Source organism: Paroedura picta, chromosome 8, assembly GCF_049243985.1.
Source record: "Paroedura picta isolate Pp20150507F chromosome 8, Ppicta_v3.0, whole genome shotgun sequence".
Classification (NCBI taxonomy): domain Eukaryota; kingdom Metazoa; phylum Chordata; class Lepidosauria; order Squamata; family Gekkonidae; genus Paroedura; species Paroedura picta.
The window spans coordinates 35,123,406-35,143,702 of record NC_135376.1 but is presented as its reverse complement, the minus strand read 5'-3'; the positions used below and the strand labels follow the sequence as shown (position 1 = coordinate 35,143,702).

The 20,297-nt window shown below is 43.5% G+C and overlaps 1 protein-coding gene across 3 annotated transcripts in view; it reads right to left on the bottom strand.

Annotated features, from left to right (window-relative positions):
* Positions 1-20,297, bottom strand: part of LOC143843240 (glypican-5-like) — a 471,566-nt gene that overhangs the window by 310,214 nt on the left and 141,055 nt on the right. The window lies entirely within an intron of this gene.

Here is a 20,297-nt window from a genome sequence, read left to right as displayed (position 1 = left end):
TTCATTCCCATCAAAAATGTGAGAGAACAATTTTTTCCTGGCTACATCTACCTAGAAGGATAAATGGAATTTAAATCAGTCAAAACTAAAATAAAAAATATATGCACACATTAAAAGCTACATGCTGCCAACACACCCAGTTAAAAAACTGTCCAATACAACTGAAGAGAAATTATTAGGAACACAAATAATCAAAAAATTAAGTGTACTACCTACAATCATTTTCTTTTCAATATAATACTTAATCTTACAAGATAATAGCTTATACTGAAAAGACATGAAAATGGAGCATGGTGGAGATAAGTATCTTATTCTTTTCCAAAGGAAATGCTCTGTGTTGCCCTTGTTGTTGTTAGGTGCGAAGTCGTGTCCGACACATCGCGACTCCATGGACAATGATCCTCCAGGCAATGCTCTGTGCTGACCTACATCTCCCAAATAACCTATACTTGAGAAACATATTAATTGAAATGAATAGGGCTAGTGTTTGAATGGATTAATGCACCAATTAAAGTTTGCAGTCTTAAAATTTTCAAGTGCTCTTTTGAAAGGATATCCCACAGTCAAAAATGGCATTAAGCAATACTGGCACCCAGAGAGATGTAAATTCTACTGGCTGGCAACAAGTTTTAAAACTGCCATGTTTGCCATGTTTGCCATGTTTGCCAACTTAAGCAGAAGTTTCTATCCCAAGAGATAAAGCAGCAGCAGCCATGGACTGGCAGGTCACTGTAGTCCAGCTTTCTCTCCATCCAACTCTCACCCATCACCAAAGGCCTGTTTTGGTAATACAACACTATATGAATATGAATGACTTGTTTTTTGGCCCATCAGGACCTGCTGGGTTTTGACAGAAAAAGATTAAATCAGGGATCTTTTGTACATTCACATTCTCTCACTGCCTCATTATTTCCCAAAAGGAGGTCTATCAGTAGCTGTGTAATTCTTCTCCCTCTATGTGATAAAAAGATGCTCTGATTGGCTGCATTTGTGTATTAATGATTAGGTTGGGAGATCCCTGCAGGTTTCAGGTGTGGAGCCTGAAAAGGCTGAGATTAGGAGAGGGAAAGGAGCTCAGTGACATAAAATACCATAGAGTCCACCCTCCAAAGCAGCCATTTTCTTCAGGGAAAATGATCCCTGTCAGCTGTATTTCTGGGATATCTCCCTAGTTGCTAATCCTGAAGCATATGAAGAAATTTATACAGGAAAGCACATAGAAGTGGTTGCCACACAATCACAAAGGTACTCGATATAACATTTCACTCAAACTTAGAAGAAAAACAAACGCAATCTGAAAGGCTCTGTTTGTATGTAAACAGTTTGATTTCAAGAAGTTTAAATACTGATTAAATCTGATGCAACATTCTTCTCATGCCTGATTTCAAGTTGTGCAAATATAAATTTAATCAATAAGATCTGAGCAAGTAACCACAGCAAATTGATTAGCATCATCTGTTCCCTCTTAATAAAACAGTAAGGGGTGTTGGGGTGGGCTCTGTCCGTGATCAAAACTCCCGGATTGGCCCCTTGGCCCCTGACTGATAAGCGCAGGGGCCAATCGGAAGGCGCGAAGTGCCTTCTGATTGGGCCCTCACCAGGACAGACCAGAGTTCCAGGGCAATCTGAAGGCATGGCTGCCAGCCTGCTCCTGACCACCGCAGGGAGAGGAGATCACAGCAGGGCTGCCAAGGGGGATAAGAACCGAGGCTTGGACAGGATGTGCCAGCCCTTTTCGCCCCAAGGCTGTCCTAACTATCAAATCTAACTGCAATTTGCCTCAGAACCCTGACAGAGCTGGCAGGAGGCTGGTGAGTGTGCCCCCTCCCACCCTTCAGGCCTGCTGCGAAAGAGCCTCTGACAGGCCCTGACTGAGGGGAGGGAGGTGTTTCCAAGAGCATTCCTTTTGAGGGTGGGGAACTTCCCCCTTCTGCCAAACAGTTGGCTGACAGGGAGGCCACAGAAAAGCTCCTTCTCACTTAAAATACTGCTCTGGCCAGGGGTTGGACACAGCCAATCCATGTTTCTTTCTTCTTTGCAACTCTCTGCAGATTTGAGGCCACTGCACAGCGTTATTCTGCAGAGGAAACTGGTTCTTTTGTCTCATGTTTCATCTGCACAACAACCCTGTGCAGTAGGCCTCAAGTCTTTCAATTCAGCAACAACCTGTGTGGGAGGCCTTAAATGTTCCTTCTCTACCACAACCCTGTCCAAGGTAGCCCTTTCTGCCTGGGGAGCTGATCTTTATACTCTGCAGGTGAGCTGTAATTCCAGGAGCTCTCCAGACCCCACCTGGAGGTTGACTACCCCTGGTTTGGAAATACTCCTGGAGGTATGGAGGTGGGACTTCAAAATCGTAAAATGCCTCAGAGTCCAGATTTCAAATGAGCCATTTTTGCCTACAGTTGGGCGGGAGTGGTACAGGTGTGTCCCTCCTGTGCTATGGGCTATGGCCAGCCCTTACCAGCAACTGTTTGTATTCTGGGGCGCAGACAGGCAGACCAGCATCAGTCCTGTGAGTCTGGAAAGTGCAGGAAGATCTAAATAAATATTTACAGCCCGAAACTGTAAATAGTGAACAAATAAATGGCTGGAGACACATGGGAACTGACTTTTTCCAACCTTGGCCTGGCAAATTAAAAAAACAGTATTAAAAAACCTTACTACGGTCAAGTCTGCTGTGCATAGACAGTCTTCCTCTTAGGGTTGATAGCTTCCCTGGGAGGCTGTCTACCCCACCTCCCTCATCGGGAGTCTATTATGGGGAGAGGAAGGGAAGACAATTGGAAAATGCTTTGAGACAGCTGAGGCTTGCTGGGTCACTGCGGCCCATTCCCAGTTCTCTCAGACCTCTCACAGCCTCACATAACTCACAGGTTGACTACTGTGGAGAGACGAATGGAAAAGTTGTTTGTAAACCGCTTTGAGACTCCTTTGGGTAGTAAACAACAGGGTACAAAAATCCCTTCTTCTAAGGAGCAACCATGAAAGAAGCATGTGGACACATAACATTTTATCAACAGTGAAAAAACGGAAAAGAAGGCACAGGGTGGACACCTGTGTACTGTGACTACCCCATATGTATTAGGGCAGAGGGGCATTTCGGTGTCTGTGGCCTAATTCACACAAGAAGGGAAATGACGCAGAACTGGGGAGAATTGGTTGCCATGGAATCTTCCCCTAAGAAGAGTCTCCAGTCTGATTTTCCCTTCACATATCTGAAGACATGGCTCTGGAAAGCTCATCTGCAACCACTATGCCACAATTCCCAAAGGCCAGTCCTCTCCCATACTCAATGAACATTCTACACCACAGGTTCTTGAGACCCATATCTCCACACCCATACCCTCATTTGCCACCATGCCACCACAATCTCCCACACAACACACACATTCAACCCCATGCCCTTACAGACTGGACAACTCCTCCCCTTCCTCTTCCCACTGCCAAGCTCTAGCACCTGTTGTATTCTTGGATACAATGGGCTTTGCCCCTAGTACTAGTAATAAAACCTAGAACTGAAGGTGGAACTCACATTCCAGATAGAGAATCAATTCGTATTAAGCAGAACTGTTTTATGGCACCATATATTCTCAATGGTCTTCTTTTTCTCACCAAGTACTGGTGGCTGATAAGTGTTCAGTATAACTTCACTGTTATAACCTCAAGTATAATCTCACTGGTGTTAATGCTGGTAAGTCCAGGCTCTCAGTAATGAGTTGTTTGACATTTACCACCACCCTTTGCAATTATTACTACAAATAATCACCCTTACAGACACTTCACTTACAAATAAGTGGAGGGAAAGACAGGACATTTCATAGTCTCATCTTTGAATTCTCACAGCTTGAGAAACCTGGAAAACTCAGGTCAGATTTAATATATCTAATGTAATCAAACAAAGAGAAAAATGTCATGCTCTTATAAACATCTCATCTCCCTAAAGAAGCAGACCTTTCCCCTCCCGTTCAGAGAAGACAGGCTTCTCTGATTTCTCAAAGGGAAGCTTTGAAACCTTTTAAAACAAAACAAGACAGATATACAAGGAGCTATGATGCACTCAAAGTTTTAAAACTCATGCGTCTTCATTTCTCATTTGCAGGACCAAATAAAATAAAATGCAGTAACAGTTTTTCACTTAAAGTAATTGGTGATGCCACCCACAATAGAAAGGTGGACATCTCACAGGGGCTCCCCTAAGTAACTCCATGCTGAACTGTCAAGAAGGGCACCCCAGCTCTATAAGGCCAGCAGCAACCAGAGTTTTCCATTTGAAGTGATCATTAGATAAGTACTGTATTATGAGGTAGATGCTGTTTCGTGAGGTAGTGTTGGGTGAGGGAGCCCACATTCACCAGCAGAGTTGGCCATCTTCCTACCCAAGCATAACCATATGCTACATGCTGGATCACCCAGAGAGGACCCAGGGAGGAGGATGAATGAGAGGATACACAGAGGGACAACAGGAAGCCTGGATCTCACCCTGTGAGGTCCAGAGAGGTAGGCTAGGAGTAGGAGGCTGACCTTGAAGAAGGCCAACTTGTCTACTTTGGTTACGATCAGGTGTGAGAGGTAGATGGTGAGAATATCTCCCTGGTTAGAGAACACCTACTCACTTTAGACATAGGTGGCAGGTCAGGAGAGGAGACTCATGCTCACTCAAGAGAAGTCAGGCCAGATAGCAGCTTTGCATGACCAATACACTTCGGGAGATCAGTGGAGGTGAGCTTAGAGTAGTGATCCCCAACCTGTGGGCCGCGGACCACATGTGGTCCTTCGACTAATTGGAGGTGGGCCCCGAAGGGCGCCTTCTCCCCCCCCCCCCGGCCCTTTACTTCATCCCCCCAGCCCTTTACAACACACTTCATTGTTGTGGCATGTCTGTATCTTATTTTGAAGGGATGTTTAAACATTACCATAGCAATCAGAGAGCGCTAGGGCAGTGGTTGAGAGTAGAGGAGTAAACTACCCCCCCAACCGGGCCTCAGTAAAAGGCGTTGAGTGGTCCCCGGTGAGTAGTCCCCGGCGTTGAGTAGTCCCTGGTGATAAAAAGGTTGGGGACCACTGGCTTAGAGGACTCTCTCATCATCACCTCTGCCAAACACTTCACTAAAACAGATCTGACATTCTCACCACTGACAACCAGTAATGAGGATTCCCACTGGTTGGGCTCTTTGAGGTAGAAGTGCTGGGTTGCAACTCTTCCTTCTCTCACATAATTTCTTCTACCTACTGTACCCTCTGGTAGCCATATCTGTTGCCCTGTAACCTCCATAGCTCTGCATTCAGGAGATCAATGCTGCATTTTATCTGGGGGAGGCATGTCACACATACAAGCTAATCTGTACTCCAGGGCCCACCCACAGCCTCTCCGCTAAGGCAATGACCTTTGGGAGAACCAGGATTTCCATGTGGCTCAGCGGTAGTATATAGATCAGTGCCCATTCCAGCCCTTGATTCAGGGGGATGACTGGCTCAAGGCTCACCATATGGGTGCAGAATACATTGATGGTGCCTTGGAAGAACACACACCATTTGTGAGCCAGCTGTTGGAGCTGATGATAAGATCCTCTTCCCCATGCAATATGGTAATGGAGGATATTACATCCAACATTGAGCTCTTCTGCTCCAGAGCCCCATTTGGCTTAACCCAACTAACCGAATCTCAGTTTTGGCTCTGGAATTCTAGTTCAGCTTATGAATCAAACGAGAACTGGCTACCTGCCAAACAGAAGATCTTCGGAGAGAAGTCCCTCCATCGATCAGTTGTTTGCCAGGCTGTGGTGGAGTGGCTCTAACTGGTCTTCCTGCACAATCCAACAATCCAACAAACAGCTGATCCATGATCTCCCCCCCCCCCCCCATTTACAGCTGTCAGTCCCCTTTACATCCCAGGCTTCTCCCACTTTACAGTTGTCAGTCAGCTTCCACAACTAGGGCTAATCCCAGGCTGACTTAACTTACTAAACTGTAAGGGGAGGACCATGTGATCGATCTCCATGTCTGGAGCATTCAGCCACGTGGGCTAGGGATGCCTTCCCTTACAGCTCAGTCAGATCAGCTTGGACCGAGGGGGGGGGAACATTTGATTTATGGACAGTCCAACAATTAATTTGTGGACAGGCTTCTCTCCATGGATCAGCTGTTTGTTGGGCTGTGGAAGAGCAGCTACCAACTGCCCCCCCAGCTTAACAAACAGCTGATCTGGGAACAGAAGTCTCATTGCAGGACACATTGGGTTGTGGGATTTTTTTTTTTAAGAACTGCCCCCCCACAACCTAAAAGATAGCTGATCCAGGGAATGAAATCTCTCCATGGGGCTTCTTGGGCTGTGTGGCTTTTCTCCTCAGAACAACTGTTTGTCAGGCAGGTTTGGAACCCAAATCATAGAGCTGAAGCCAGAAAAGGATGAAACATTAGAGATGATCCTGCAGATTTATGGTGGTTACTGGAGCATACAAGAGAATTTCAGAAGGAAATCATCTAGATTGCAGATCATGAAAACCTATGGTTAATTTTAAGGGAAATGTGTGTGCCACAGTTTCTGACTGTTTTGATGCACAACCTATACTCTATGCTATCCTATGCAATGCTACACTATAAAGGCTATTTTGAGGATAAAATATGGAGACAATGGTTTCAAATTGGCAAAGGGGTCAGACAAGGATGCATTTTATCTCTGTCTTTTCAATCTGTATGTAGTATATATCATGGATCAACTTAAGATGGAGTAAAAAATAACAATTTGAAATCTGCAGACGATGCTACATAATTAGTAGTAAACAGTGAAGACCTGAAACAAGTACTGATGAAGGTTAAAGCAGAAAGTGCCAAAGCAGGACTACAGCTAAACATCCAGCAGACAAAAGTTATGACAACTCTGGCCCTATTATGAGAAGACAAAATTCACTGGAAAAGGTAGGAAAAGTGACGGCAGCAGAAAAAGAGGAAAGACTCAACATGATATGGACTGACTCAATCATGGCATTCAGTTTGCAAGACCTAAGCAAGACAGTTAATGACAGGATGTTTTGGAGGGCATTAATGCATAGGGTAACTGATAACCTAGAAATGATTTGACTACACTTAACATACAGAGCCCATGTTTACCTTAAATATGTCCAATGGAATTTATAAATGATCATGGATTACAGTTGAGACTAGATTCATTTGAAGCATTTAACAAGCAGACCTTCCTCAGTTTTAAACCATCGAAAACAAATGTGACATTTCTGGAAAAAATAAACGGCTTAACAGCTGCAACCATATCTGATCCAGCACAAAAAATCCTGCTACTGTACCACAGATCTGCAGGAAGTATTCTATGAGTAGCAGGATTGGGACTGGATTAGTACATGCCTCATGCCCAACATGTAGGGTTTTTTTAAGGTGCTCAGTCAACCCTTGACAGACTTGGAAAAGATTTAGAATCCTTATGAGCAGCATCAAATTGCCAAGTGTTCAAGGTTTTACCAGGCATGGAAAATCCCATCAGTGTTAGAAGGTGATAGATCATATGGCTTGAAAATGCTAAAAAGGATAACGACTGTCAGTACAAGGATATCCTAAAGATCAAGTACTAATCATTCCTGACTGTCAGCGCCTACCTTGTTAGTGGCCACATTTGGCTTTGAATATTGACAATCAGTAAAGGTTATGCCTAAGGGTATAATTACCATAGTCCAGTAAATACAGGGATATCTATTGGGAATCAATTCAATAAATCCTTTTAAAGGCTCTCAGAAATATTAGGTAACTCTTTAGAAAGATCACATAAGAAGAAATCAATTTAAAAGATTTCCATTTTAATTTAATTTCCATTTTATTATTTTGGAAATTAATTACATTAAGCGAAAGGAGTACTGGGACCTCCTATTCTCTTCTACTCAGATAAAATGAAAGCAATAATCAAAGGAATACTGGTTTCTATTTTCACTTTCACTTGTAAAATACACGTGAAGGCACACAGAAAAAGAATTTTTAAAATTCAGTCACAAAACCAAGGAAAAGACTATCTAACCTAAGCAGCATTATTTAAAGAAAACATGCATCACAAAGGTTCTACAATTAAAAGAAAAGATGCAAATATCTACATCATCATTGCATTCAGTTTTATTCAGTATAAATTCGATTGATCCCAATCTGGCTTATGCCTAACTAAGTATGTATGAAATTGGGATCTAAATAAATAGGTCAAAGCATCTTTACGATTAGAAATGCTTAAATTTCAATCTCTCTGTTTTTATGTGTGTTCATTAAAATGATATTACAGGCCAATTCTAAGCAGTTGCCCCCTTCTAACTGCAATAGTTTCAATAGGTTTAGAAAGCTATAATTCTGTTGAGGATGCAAGAGCTCTGTTAGCAAAAGTTCAAAGTCAAACTAGGTAAGACCCTGAAATATCTATGAATGAACCCCCAATGACGCCATTAATATTAACTTCTCCCCAAGGTAAGCCAATGACCTATGTGAGGAGAATGACAGAGGTTAATGCAAGAACAACCAATATAACCTACCCTAATTTATGCATACGCAGGAGCTCAGTTAATGACACAGATTGTTCAATAATTGTGTGTGTGTATTTTAACAACAATACCATATTGATTTAACCCAAAGGTCAGCATTAGAAATCAAGAAATACGACACCTATTTTCCGCAAGGGAACTGGTAGATTTAATACTGCCCTTGAAAATAGGCAGTTTAGTTCTCAAAGCAGTCATGCTGTTAGAAGACACCTGACTTAGATGGCTATTTCATATTTTTGCAATATAAATTATACCTGCATTCCACAAGTATAAATAAGTTCATGACTAAAGGAATGCTTTGTTAGTCCATTCCAGAAAAATATCCTTTCTAAAAAGTTTGCAGCTATGGCCCATTATGCACGGGGGGAATAGCGCACATTCAGGATGGAATGGCGGCGACTAAAATCACCGATAGCACACAGAGCCGGCTGCAACTGGCTGCAGATTCGGCGCATGCTGCCGAAAAAGCCACGTTAACTAAACACGGAAGAAAGCACAGCTTCCGGGTGACCAGGGCGCAACCGGAAAAGGTGCCGGAGTCGCCGCGTGCATAATCGGTTACTCTGGGTTTTGCCGCCGTTGCATCCCGTCCCGTGCATAAGCGCTTTGCTTCACTTCTTCCCCCTCCATGTTTTCCATGTGACCCGAAATCGCTGTTTCAGCGGCCGTGCATAATGGGCCTATAACTGAAAAGTGTCCTTACTAGGGATGAGCATGAACTACTTCATCATGAATTAAAGTTCATCACAAATTTTGGGCAGTTTGTGGTTTACAAAGCCCTTTTATCAAAGGGTGCCCAGCCTGAACATTTCAAGAACTTTAGTACTGTTTGTGGTTATTCGTGAATGAATACATTTCCAGACACACTCAATTTAAATATTGCAACCAGATCCACATCTCTGTCCCATGCTCACAGAATGACTACTTACAGCAATGAGACTGCTACCACCAATCCTGAGCAATAGATCAACCATAGGGCTCTCCTAGCTGTTAGCAGAATAATAATAGCATTCTCACCTTTCCCCTCTTAAGAGGACCACGTTTCTCTGACAAGGAAGCAATCTATACATAGTTGTAACCTGTTGAGGATGGACATATGTGTGTATCTATATATGTAAAAGTGTAAACAATTACAGATTTAAGTTTGCCCAACTCAATTGCTGTCAATACTGAGAGGGAGATGTGAGAATCACATGAAAAGCCCCTCCTTCCATCAATTCCCCATTGCTGTATACAGCATTTACTGATTAATACATCACTTTGATTATTCAGCATGTGAGCAAGAATAGTTCATCTAATACAAATTCCTGAATATATACCAGCTGGGAATTCTGACTGTTTGCTGACTAAGAGTTAAATATAAATGCTAAAAAGCATTATATGATAGTAATGCATTAGCCATCTCTATACTGATGCACTTACACACAAATGCATAAACGTAATATGTAGTTATCTGAATTATATTACTATAATATAGTTTGTTATATAAATTAGCCTAAGAGCTAACGATGATTATACTATGAATCATTTTCTCTAAGAGCAAGCTTGATCGTGTTATACCATGACAACGAGTACACTGGTGAAATGCAATCACTCATAGATAAGGGGGAGGATTCTGAATTCTCAGGAATATCCCAGGTATGTAGAAGTATATTAGGTTGTAAAAGAGGGAACCTAAAAATTTTGATGATGATGTATTGATGACGTATTGATGATGGAAAGCCCTTTGGCAGGAACAAATATAGACTGGGGGGGGGGGATCCTTAATAAATGACGAAATGTATTGGAGTTGAACTGGATTTGAGGGGTAGAGAAAGGACCCCTTTTAAACAAAGACGGGAGCCATAACAAGAAATAAAAGAATATTTCTAGATCACACAGACAGGAGAGAATAACTTCTCATACTTACATTGCTTCAGATCATCTTCATGTGGCAGTCTGCTGTGCATCCAGTCCCAATTTATCTCACTGAGGATAGAGAGGGCAGTTTACCTCCAACTCATCCCATTTGTATACTTTCTAGGCTGCAGGATCACTGAGCGGCTTTTCAAATAGGTGATCAAATAGTCAGCTCCAAAATCTGTGATGCTACAATGGTCACATCTAAGTATAGCAATAAAATGTAGATAGGGGAAGTAGGGGAGGCAACGGGGTTCTGCCCCAAACCCTGACTCATCCAACAATACATCTTTCCTCACACTTGTTACTTGGTGGTGAAGAAGGCTAATCTCTGCTCCCCAAGTGAAAAATCATGGGTCCTGAACTTGTCTTAAATATTCTCAGGCCAGAATTCTCTTTCAATAGAACATTGTCTGAAGACTCATGGAACTATTGATTATTTAAGAACTCACAGCTCAAGTACAAGAGTGGGACATTTTTACACGTTTTAAAAACATCCTTTCCGATGAGATGATCATAAATAACTCAAATTGCTAGGACTGAAGTTGAACCATCTTATTGCGACTGGGGCCTGGTATGTACTATTCCTTATCCATTGTTCTTCCTCTTAATATTTGTGAAACAGTCTGGGGGGGTGTGGAACGGTCCGGGGTGTCCGAGCTGGAATAGGGCCAATCAGGGTGTGGTCAGCTGCATCTACAGCTCCTTCCCTGGATGCTAGCCACTTTACTTTCAGACGCTGCAGGAGCAAGCACCTGAGAGAGAGAAACAAAGAGCCCTGCCAAACCACAAAGTAGGACAGAGAGAGAAAGAGAGAGAGAGAGAGATCTGCACCTGCCGGTGTCCCCTGGGTCCTAGCGCCCATTGCATTCCTGGTTGCAATGGGCTTTCTTGCTAGTACTGAATATATTTATGAAACTGTTCCTTTTGTAAAGAAATGATCTTTACAGCCATTTCATGATCACATTTCATGACTGACAATATACTGCAAGAATGTGACAACCTTTCTGTTGCACATGAAAACTGACATTCCAGAAACAGGACTGGAATCCATGGCGAGTTCAGGAAGCATAAAATGAGGCAATGGCATTTCAGCTACATCAGTCCATTTTTACTTGTGTTGTGACAAGTTTCAGTGATTATTTTATGACAGGAAAAAAGATGGTTGTGTGGTTGCACTATAAAGAAATACTTTTTGTTGTAAGAGCAGCTATGCTACACTGTATGTATTATGTATGTATGTATGTATGTATATATGTATGTATGTATATATGTATACATATGCTATACAATATATATGCATTTGTGTATGAATGTATATATACATATATATGTTGCATGTAAACCACCTTGAGCCATATGGAAGGGTGGTATATCTCAAATAAATAAATAAATAAATATCAAACACCAGTAAAATATTGATTGTTCACCTTTCCTAAATTAGCATCTATTAAATTCATAGACAGATTAGAACTTCTAAAAAAATCAAATGGAAATATTATCAATCTACAATAATACCAAAAGCAGCAGTTTCACTAGGATAAAGCAGAAAATATACATAAATTATATTCAGCCATTCTTCCTTTCCTTTAAGCTAAAGGGAGGCTATTTAAATGGCAACCAAAGGAGTGGCCAAAATTAAACCATGGCCATTGATTGATGCCGCGGTGGGGGTCTCAGAAAGAAGATGTGGCCGGATGTCAGCTCTGGCACATGCAAGCTAGGCTCAGCTCACATGGTGGCATGTTTAGGGGGCGGGCACATGGGGCTTAAAGTGCCATGTATGCAAGGCTCGCCCTCACCGCTTGTCAATGCTATTGTTGTTACTTGCTTGTTTATTATTGCCACAGATGTCTTTTAAGGCACAGAAAGAAGTCTGTTGTCAGGGAGGCCAGTTTACATACTGGACTCCCTGAGGCTGGGGGTCTCAGTAAGAGGCTGGCTGTAATAGCTGGGATGCCAGGGGCTCATAGCCAGGTGACTGGGGTAGCCAAATGAGGTCAGCACCCGTTGGTCCCCGTACAAGTAGCTTCCCAGGGTAGGGACTCCAGATTGCAAGGGACCTGCTCTCTCTGCTGGGAAAGGTGTGGGTTCCAGGCTGCCACTGGGCGCTTGGTTGGAGCAGCTGGATGACTGTAGAGGTCAGGCTTCCTTCCTAGTGTTATACCAACCTTCTGGCAGGAGGAGAAATAAAGCTGTGTCCATGCTAACACCAATCAGTAGTCTCGCATCTTAATCAGAGACAAATGCCAACACATGTTATCAATATACAGATGACATCCAGCTCTTCCTCCTGATGGATAACCACTCCAATCCCGCCTCCTCCCCCCGAAAATTTAGCCAGATGCCTGGAAGCAGTGATGAAGTGGCTCAAGCTCAACCCTTTAAAGATGGAGGTCCTGTGGCTGGGTAAGAAGGGACCAAACGAGGAAGCATGTTTATCCAACCTGGACAGAGTGCGTCTAGCACTAGCCCACTCCACCAGAAACCCAGGTGTAATCCTCAACACCTCCCTCTCCATGGAGTCACAGATCATGAGAATCAAGTACTATAGAAGGAGGTGGTGCCTTTTTCTAGGATGGTGTAGTGGTTAAGAGCTGCAAACTTTAATCTGGAGAACTGGGCTTGATTCCCCACTCCTTCACATGAAGTCTGCTGAGTGACTTTAGGCCAGTCAGAGTTCTATCAGAACTCTCTTTAAGCCCCACCTACCTCACTAGGTCCCTCTTGTAGGGGGAGAGGAAGGGAATGTGATTGTAAGCTGCTTTGAGTCTCCTTAAAGTAGCAAAAAGTAATAAAAAACTATTCTCTCCCTCCTCACCTCATGTTATTATAGCTGTCTTTTTCTTGTACTGATAAGCTGCAAGACTCTCTAACCTTGCCTTACAGAGAAAGTGTTCCTACCTCTTAATCATGTTGGTTTTTCCATTTCAAGAGTTTTTTTCCCCCAACTCTACAATACCTTGTTGAAGATACAGTGACCAGAACTGTATTTGAAGACATGATACAACATCCAAGTTGTTGTTGTTGTTTTCTGACCTAGGAGGATAAATCAATCCCACTGGAGGCCATGAAAGAACTGATTTAAAAATAAAACCCACTATTGAATGTCAGTGGTACAGTCTTGGAACCCATGGACAATAGTTTATAAAACAGTATTTAAGATTTAAAAAGAAAATAATGTTTATAGCAGCAGTAAATGGCAAACAAAAAACAGTTCTGCCTATGGCTATTTGATAATGAGTTGAGGATTGCCAACCATCAAGGGGGCTTAGAAATCTCTGAGAATTACAACTAATCTCCAGCTGGCAGAGATAATTTCCTGTGCAAAAAAACTGCAGCTTTAGAGGGTGAACTCTATGGCAACATTTTCCTTCTGAGTACTGTTGCCAGATCAGTCAGACCAGCCGGAAGGGAATGGGGGGAATATACCAGAAGGTAGAAGGGAAGAATCAGGAAGTAAACATGACATCCCTGCTTCACTTGGAAGTGACATAGCACATTGCGGACATTGGGACAATGCTCTGGTTTCTGGTCAAAACTTCTATAGTAGAACTAGATATAAAGCCCATTTTACCAGCAAATAAAATGGGCGCTAGCGGGGGGAAAGGTAGGGTCGCGGGAAATTGGCGGCTGGGCATGGTCGGCAGTGCTGAGGGTTCCTGTGTCTGGAGGGCAGACGTACCTTGGAGTCGGCTGGCCAGTCCAGGAGGCCGGGCGGGCATCAGGGCAATGGCGGCAATCCAGAGGTGACGTCGGAGGCTGTCGCGGCTGGCCAGGCGCAGTGGGGCAGCTGCTGCACGCCAGGCAGCGTGGCCCAGCGGCGCCATCCCAGCGGCATTGGGCGAGCCACGGGGATCGCGGCGGAGCGGCTCGTCGGGGGAGTGCTTGGGAGCAGCGGCAGCAATGTGTCCCTCGGGGCCTCGCATGGCGGCGGCCTGGAAGGCCGGGAACAGAGCGGTTATCGTCGGAGCGGCAACATGTAAGTTGCAGGTGTGGGGGGACGGGGGGGGATGGACGTTCATTGCCGGGGTGGGAAGGGCGTGGCGTGGGGCAGACGGGGACGTTTGGTGGGGGGTGGGGGTGGGGGTGCGAAGCAGATGGGCAGCAGTGAGCATGGAGGGGGGATTAGCAGCGATGGCGGTGTTAGGGTAAGGGCAGTGGCTATGCCTAGGGAAAGCATGTTTCCCGAAGTCCAGCTTTGTGGGGCGAGCGTCCTCCCCGGCAGCCATCCGGCAAGGATGGCAGCTCGTGAGGACTGCAGAGTCTGCAGCAAGGCCTCCGGGAGACGGGCCAAGTGGCCAATAGGGAGGCGAGCTAAGCGCGCCTCCCAATTGGCCACTTGGCCCTGGATTGCCACTCTGAAGAGCGAATCAGGAGCCGCTTTGCGGCTCCTGATTCGCTCCTCAGAGTTTTTATCCCAGACAGGTCCTGTCCTAACTCCTCCCCAACAGCCCTTACTCTTTTATTTAATCCGCTCCACAGGAGCGGATTAAAGATTAGCTTCTTACTACAGAATTTTGCCCTAAACTCAGATGCCCCCCTCCCCCATATCACTGACATCCCTACATTGCTTCTGGGATACAAGAATGTCATGTTTACTTCCCTCCCTGCGCCTGGTAAATTCTCTGGTTTCTTAGAGCCTTAAAACAGGGAGAGGTTCCAAACTGGGGGATCCCCTGTTCCAAACTGGGTTCCAAACTGGAGGATCCCCAAATGAGACTATGATGCAAGAGATCTTGGATAATCAAAGGGAATTTATTTCAGCTATTCTTAAAAAAACAAACTACTCTAGAAACCTTACTACATAATCAGTGTAATAATGGGAAAAGGCAGTAAATGAAAAACACGCCAAGCCATGCTATTCTTTGAATCAGAATGTTCCTATGAAACCCCAGAAATGTAAAATATGAAAGTAATAAAACATACAATTGCTTAGAACTTGATAGTGATCTTGGGGTGCGAGGGAGTCTGAAGATTTTGTGTGACCTTTGATGATGAATCTGAGCATTACATTGAGTTGGATGTATTTGAAATGAAACCTAAAATCAAAACAGCTGTTTGAAGAACATCCGTAACCAACATTTTCACTGAGAAAAAAAATGCTGCTTTGGGGCAATTTTGTTTTGGCTAGGTCCATCTGCTTTGGCATTCTGTACATTTGATTTCAATAGGCAGGCATTTACAGTAGCTGTTAGTGGCATCCAGCAAGGCCAAGTAGATTGTCAAACAACTCAAAATGGCACTGTCAGAGCCAATTCCATTGAAACAAGATTTATATTGCCAATAAGCATGTTTGTTAAACGGAAATTAGCTCAATTGGTTTACAACATGGAGCCCAAGCTGACAAACACAGACTATTCTTTTACCTCATAACCATTCCTACTATCCAGCTGACAGAGTGGAGTGAATTGAAGGCGGGGGTCAAAACAGCATCAAAATTTTTCATTGTCATTATATTTGTATTACACTAGTTTGCTTTTGTTCTTAAATACACTTTTATGTCCACTGGGAACGATGCTTATTCCCCTCCACCTCCCTCTTTCTCAACAACTGTGACTGTAGGAAGACTGACAGTGAGGGAGGCCGGTGGAGAGGAAAGCAAAGGCTCCCTTCATCCTCCTCCTTCCACCTCGGGCTTCCAGCACTTTCATGCACACTGGAAAATGCAGGCACTGGAAGGCAGGGTGGAGGCAGAGCCTCCTGTTCAAACACTGGCTGGTCTCTTCCACAATTCCAGAGCCGCTCCACTACAGCTTCTTGCTGCGCCACAGTACGGCCACAAAGTAGCCATTTTCTACAGGAGACTTGATCTGAAGATAAACTCTCTCTATAATCTGAAGATAAACTATAATAACAGATTTCCATGCCCCACCTGGAGGTTGGCAACCCTATTATTCACATTACTCATTCTTCAGATGCACTGCCCAAATGAACAAAAACTGTGCTTTTTTATATCATGTTTTCACTTATTTGGGGAAAAAAATACCCTTATGTTATCGGGAACAGTGGTATGAATCAGCTTAATTTCCCAGTTATCCAAAGTTAAAGAGAGCCAGTTTGGTGTAGTGGCTAGGAGCAGTGGACTCTTATCTGGAGAACGGGGTTTGAATCCCCACTCCTCCTCCACATGCAGCCAGTGGGTGATCTTGGGCTACTCAAAGTTCTCTCAGAGCTCTCTCAGCCTCACACACCTCACAGGGTGTCTGCTGTAGGGAGAGGAAGGATAGGTGATTGTAAGCCACTTGCAGACTCCTTAAAGTTGTAAAAAGCAAGCTAAAAAACCAACCAGCCCTTCTTCTCTTAAAGCCAGCTGATATAAAGATGGCTTAAAAGTGAATGGGGGCCCCAATACTTCATCTCTCCTCCCTGATGTCTGCCAATGAGCTGGGACAAATACAGTAAAACAGGATTCTCTGTCCAGAATAGATAAATAAATTCTAATTAGCCACTGCATAGAACATCCCTGTTTGCATGTCGTTGTGGTCCAGGCAATATATAAAGAAGTGGACAACACTGCCCTGCCCCGTTTATTTGTTCTCACCACAATGAGGGCATAGTGCATAAATCTCATGCGTGGCCAGAAAGGCTGAAAAAGAGCATTCTTGATGGTGGAGCATAGCTATGTGCATACCGTTTGTATGTGACTAGGTGGTAGTGCCCATGAGAGGCAGGTAAGTGGAGACCAGCGTAGAAGTCAATCACATATACAGAGTATAAGCAAGTAAGACTTGAAAGAGAAACAGAGAAGGAGAAGAGGAGGGAGGTAACTAAGACTGGTTGCTAATACTTACATTTTCTGATCGTTTCAACAGTAAAAGGTGGAATTGTGCTTGGATTTTTAGCACTGCTAAAGATAGGATTGGAGAGGGGGGAGGGAGAAAGAGAGAGAAGAACCTTTGTAGCTGCTTGGATGACAGCTCCAGATTTAAGCATTCCTTTGCTCCCTGCCTGTACAAAATCTTCCTGCAGCCCATATATCATCACCCTCTTCCAGGAATTTATGACACACTAAGGTAGGCTATAGGGATTGCACAAAATAACCTGAAACGATTCCTTATGAGAACAATGAAAGAAAACTACTAGCACCAAATCTCAAGTCAGGCACAATAGAACTGCATTGATTTAAACGTATTGAAGAACTGGGTGGATATTATTTCAATCTAGACTGCTGTTGTCCATCTAATCACGTTTGGTTTGAAACGGTTAGTGCAGCATTATCAAATAGCGACCTCAGATTACTGACCTCACCGTCAAAACGTGGCCCCGGCCTACATAATCAAAGTTCTGCCATGACGAGTAGCCAGGAACACAAATCCAATCTATATTGTCTCCAGTCTATCAATGCAAGCCCTGATCTGGATAGACCAGAGTAGCCCAGTTAAACAGGATTGGCCAAGATAGTATCTGGATGAGAGATCTCCAAGGAATACCAGGTATGTAATGCAGAGGAAGGCAATGGCAAACCCACCTCTGAATGTCTCTTGCCTTGAAAATGCCACAGGGTTGCCATAAGTTGCTGTAATTCGGCAGCTGTTTTCATCACTGTACTAATGCAAAATCACTGAAGACTATTCCATGCGTTATACAACCACAACAGGAAAGACTTATCATACTTTGTGAGACTATTATTAGCACTCTCTGATGCAGCTTTACTGTGGGTTTCTGTTCAAATCTGTAAGATGCAGTCTTTCAAGCCTCCTTCTGAGTTAGTCTTGATTAACTTGGCAATTTGGGGGGAGAACTGGAGGAGATGGGAACCAAAACTTCACCTCTACCTCACAGTATCCAACGTAATAAATAAACCAGGAGAATATAAAGAACTTTTTTCCAGACTAAAATATGGCCACTTCACAACACCCAAAGAAGAAAAGTAGGCAATACAGTTTATTTTGTAGAAAATGATTTACTATCTGACTTTTATAGATATAATTTTCAGCGGACCTAGCACTAGGAAAGAGGTGTGTGTTCATATGTGGGGGGGGGGCAGTAGGGATGTGGCCTGGGAACCACGGGGGCGGCAGTCTGAACCAAAGCCTGCCCTGCTTTTGTAACCACTTGCTACAAATGTGGAGAACAGAATCATTTTGCAAAGGTATGTAGGAGCAAACAGACCCTCACCCAGCAAGAAAAGAGGTTGAACTCCTTGTTCGTGAGAATGATGACACCATATCAATTTAGGGGCAACCAGAGTCATGATTTTCCTTAATACAACAAGTGTTCCTGAGTCTTGGAAGCTTGGATATTGGTGCCCAACCAATTTCCACATCTGAAGGGATAGTCTCTACCTTGCTGGTTACTGTGCAGGAAACACCAGCAAATGTTGCTCTGGTCACGTTTGGAGGGTCCAAAGTCAGGTTGACAGCAACAGTCAAAGCACCCTGGATGGTTGATATTTGAACAGCCATGTACATCAGATATACATCACTGGCTGCATGGTTTCTAAAGATGATCTTTTCCAAACCTATTACTTTGTATCTCCCTACTTGTATTGTTAATTATGCCAATAAAGGCTTTTGTATCTATCCAAACCTATACCGATGGCTTTCAAGGGTTTGGACAGTTCCCTGGCACCTACCATATCCATGTAGATCCTGAGATAATCTTGCAGATAGATGGTTGTGATGAAATTCCTTTTGCTACACTACGTGCACTCAAGGAAATCCCTGACCATCTGGAAAACAACAATGTCATCTCTAGGGTGACAAAGCCAACTGTGTGTGTTAAGAGCCTTTTGGTATTACTCTGAAGAAGAATGGATTACTTCTCCTTTGCTTAGAATCTAAACATTAGACAAAGCTATCCAGAGGCAGCAATTTTCCATCCCTACCATTGAAGATGTGTAACAAAGCATGGCTAGCCTAAAATTCTTAGATAAAAAAAGCTACTGGTAGGTCAAATTCAACTATGCACATTCAACATTTCAGGGGATCATGTCATACAGAAATTCACCAAGGAATGTGGTACCATCTTGGTAAACTCCAGTCCTCATTATCATCAGTGCAATGGGTTAGTTAAGGTCCAAACTGTTAAACATATTGTGACAGACAACACTGTAAAGTAAGGTTCCAAGTGCTGAAGTGTCAGAAAACCAGTAAGTGAAGTGTTGCATTTTTCACTGAGGCAGCTCCAAGCTCTCTGATTGGCCAGCAACAACTATGAGAAAAGTGATTTTAGGAAAGAAGTATTGCCAGGGAAGAAGTTCATTCAGATTCTGAGAGAAGCCCATGTTGAAAGATCCATCTTTGCCTTCGCTATGTAACATCTACTCAGAGGTGAAGTTAGTTGAATAAAACAGTCTTGACTAGTCTTAATTCAGCATGGGCTGAAAGCAGTTCTATACAGTTGGGAGGACTAGGATTGATATTTGGCAGAGTGATTTGGGTAGTGGTGTGACAGTCCCTATTCAGACCAAAGAAAAAGGGAGAAATCTTCCAGGAGAGAAGTTTTCCTGCTCAGTTCAAAGGGGAGTTGTTAGGGTTCCTAGGGTTTCTCTGGACTGGTGTGAAAAGAAAGTGGCTTGGGATACCTCATAAATTAGAGGAAACTGATATTTCAAAGACACCATAACTGTCAACAAATCTGCAACAACCGTTCTCTCAGACCAGGAGTGGGCATATCAGTCCCCCCCATGTAAAGGGGAGAATGTAGGATATGTCTCTTTAAGAGACAGGCTTAGGTCCTAAGTGGAACTCCCTCTCTTCACATGAATTGTTATGTCTCCTGGATTACACTACTTAGAACTGGGTTGTTGGTAATTAGGACTCCAGCCATTATTAATTCTGACTTGTTCCCTGCCCTGCTGTTGGGCACATTAAAGAAGGTTTTGAAGGCATCAGGCCTCCTACATCTCTCTAGCCTTAGGGCAGGCCA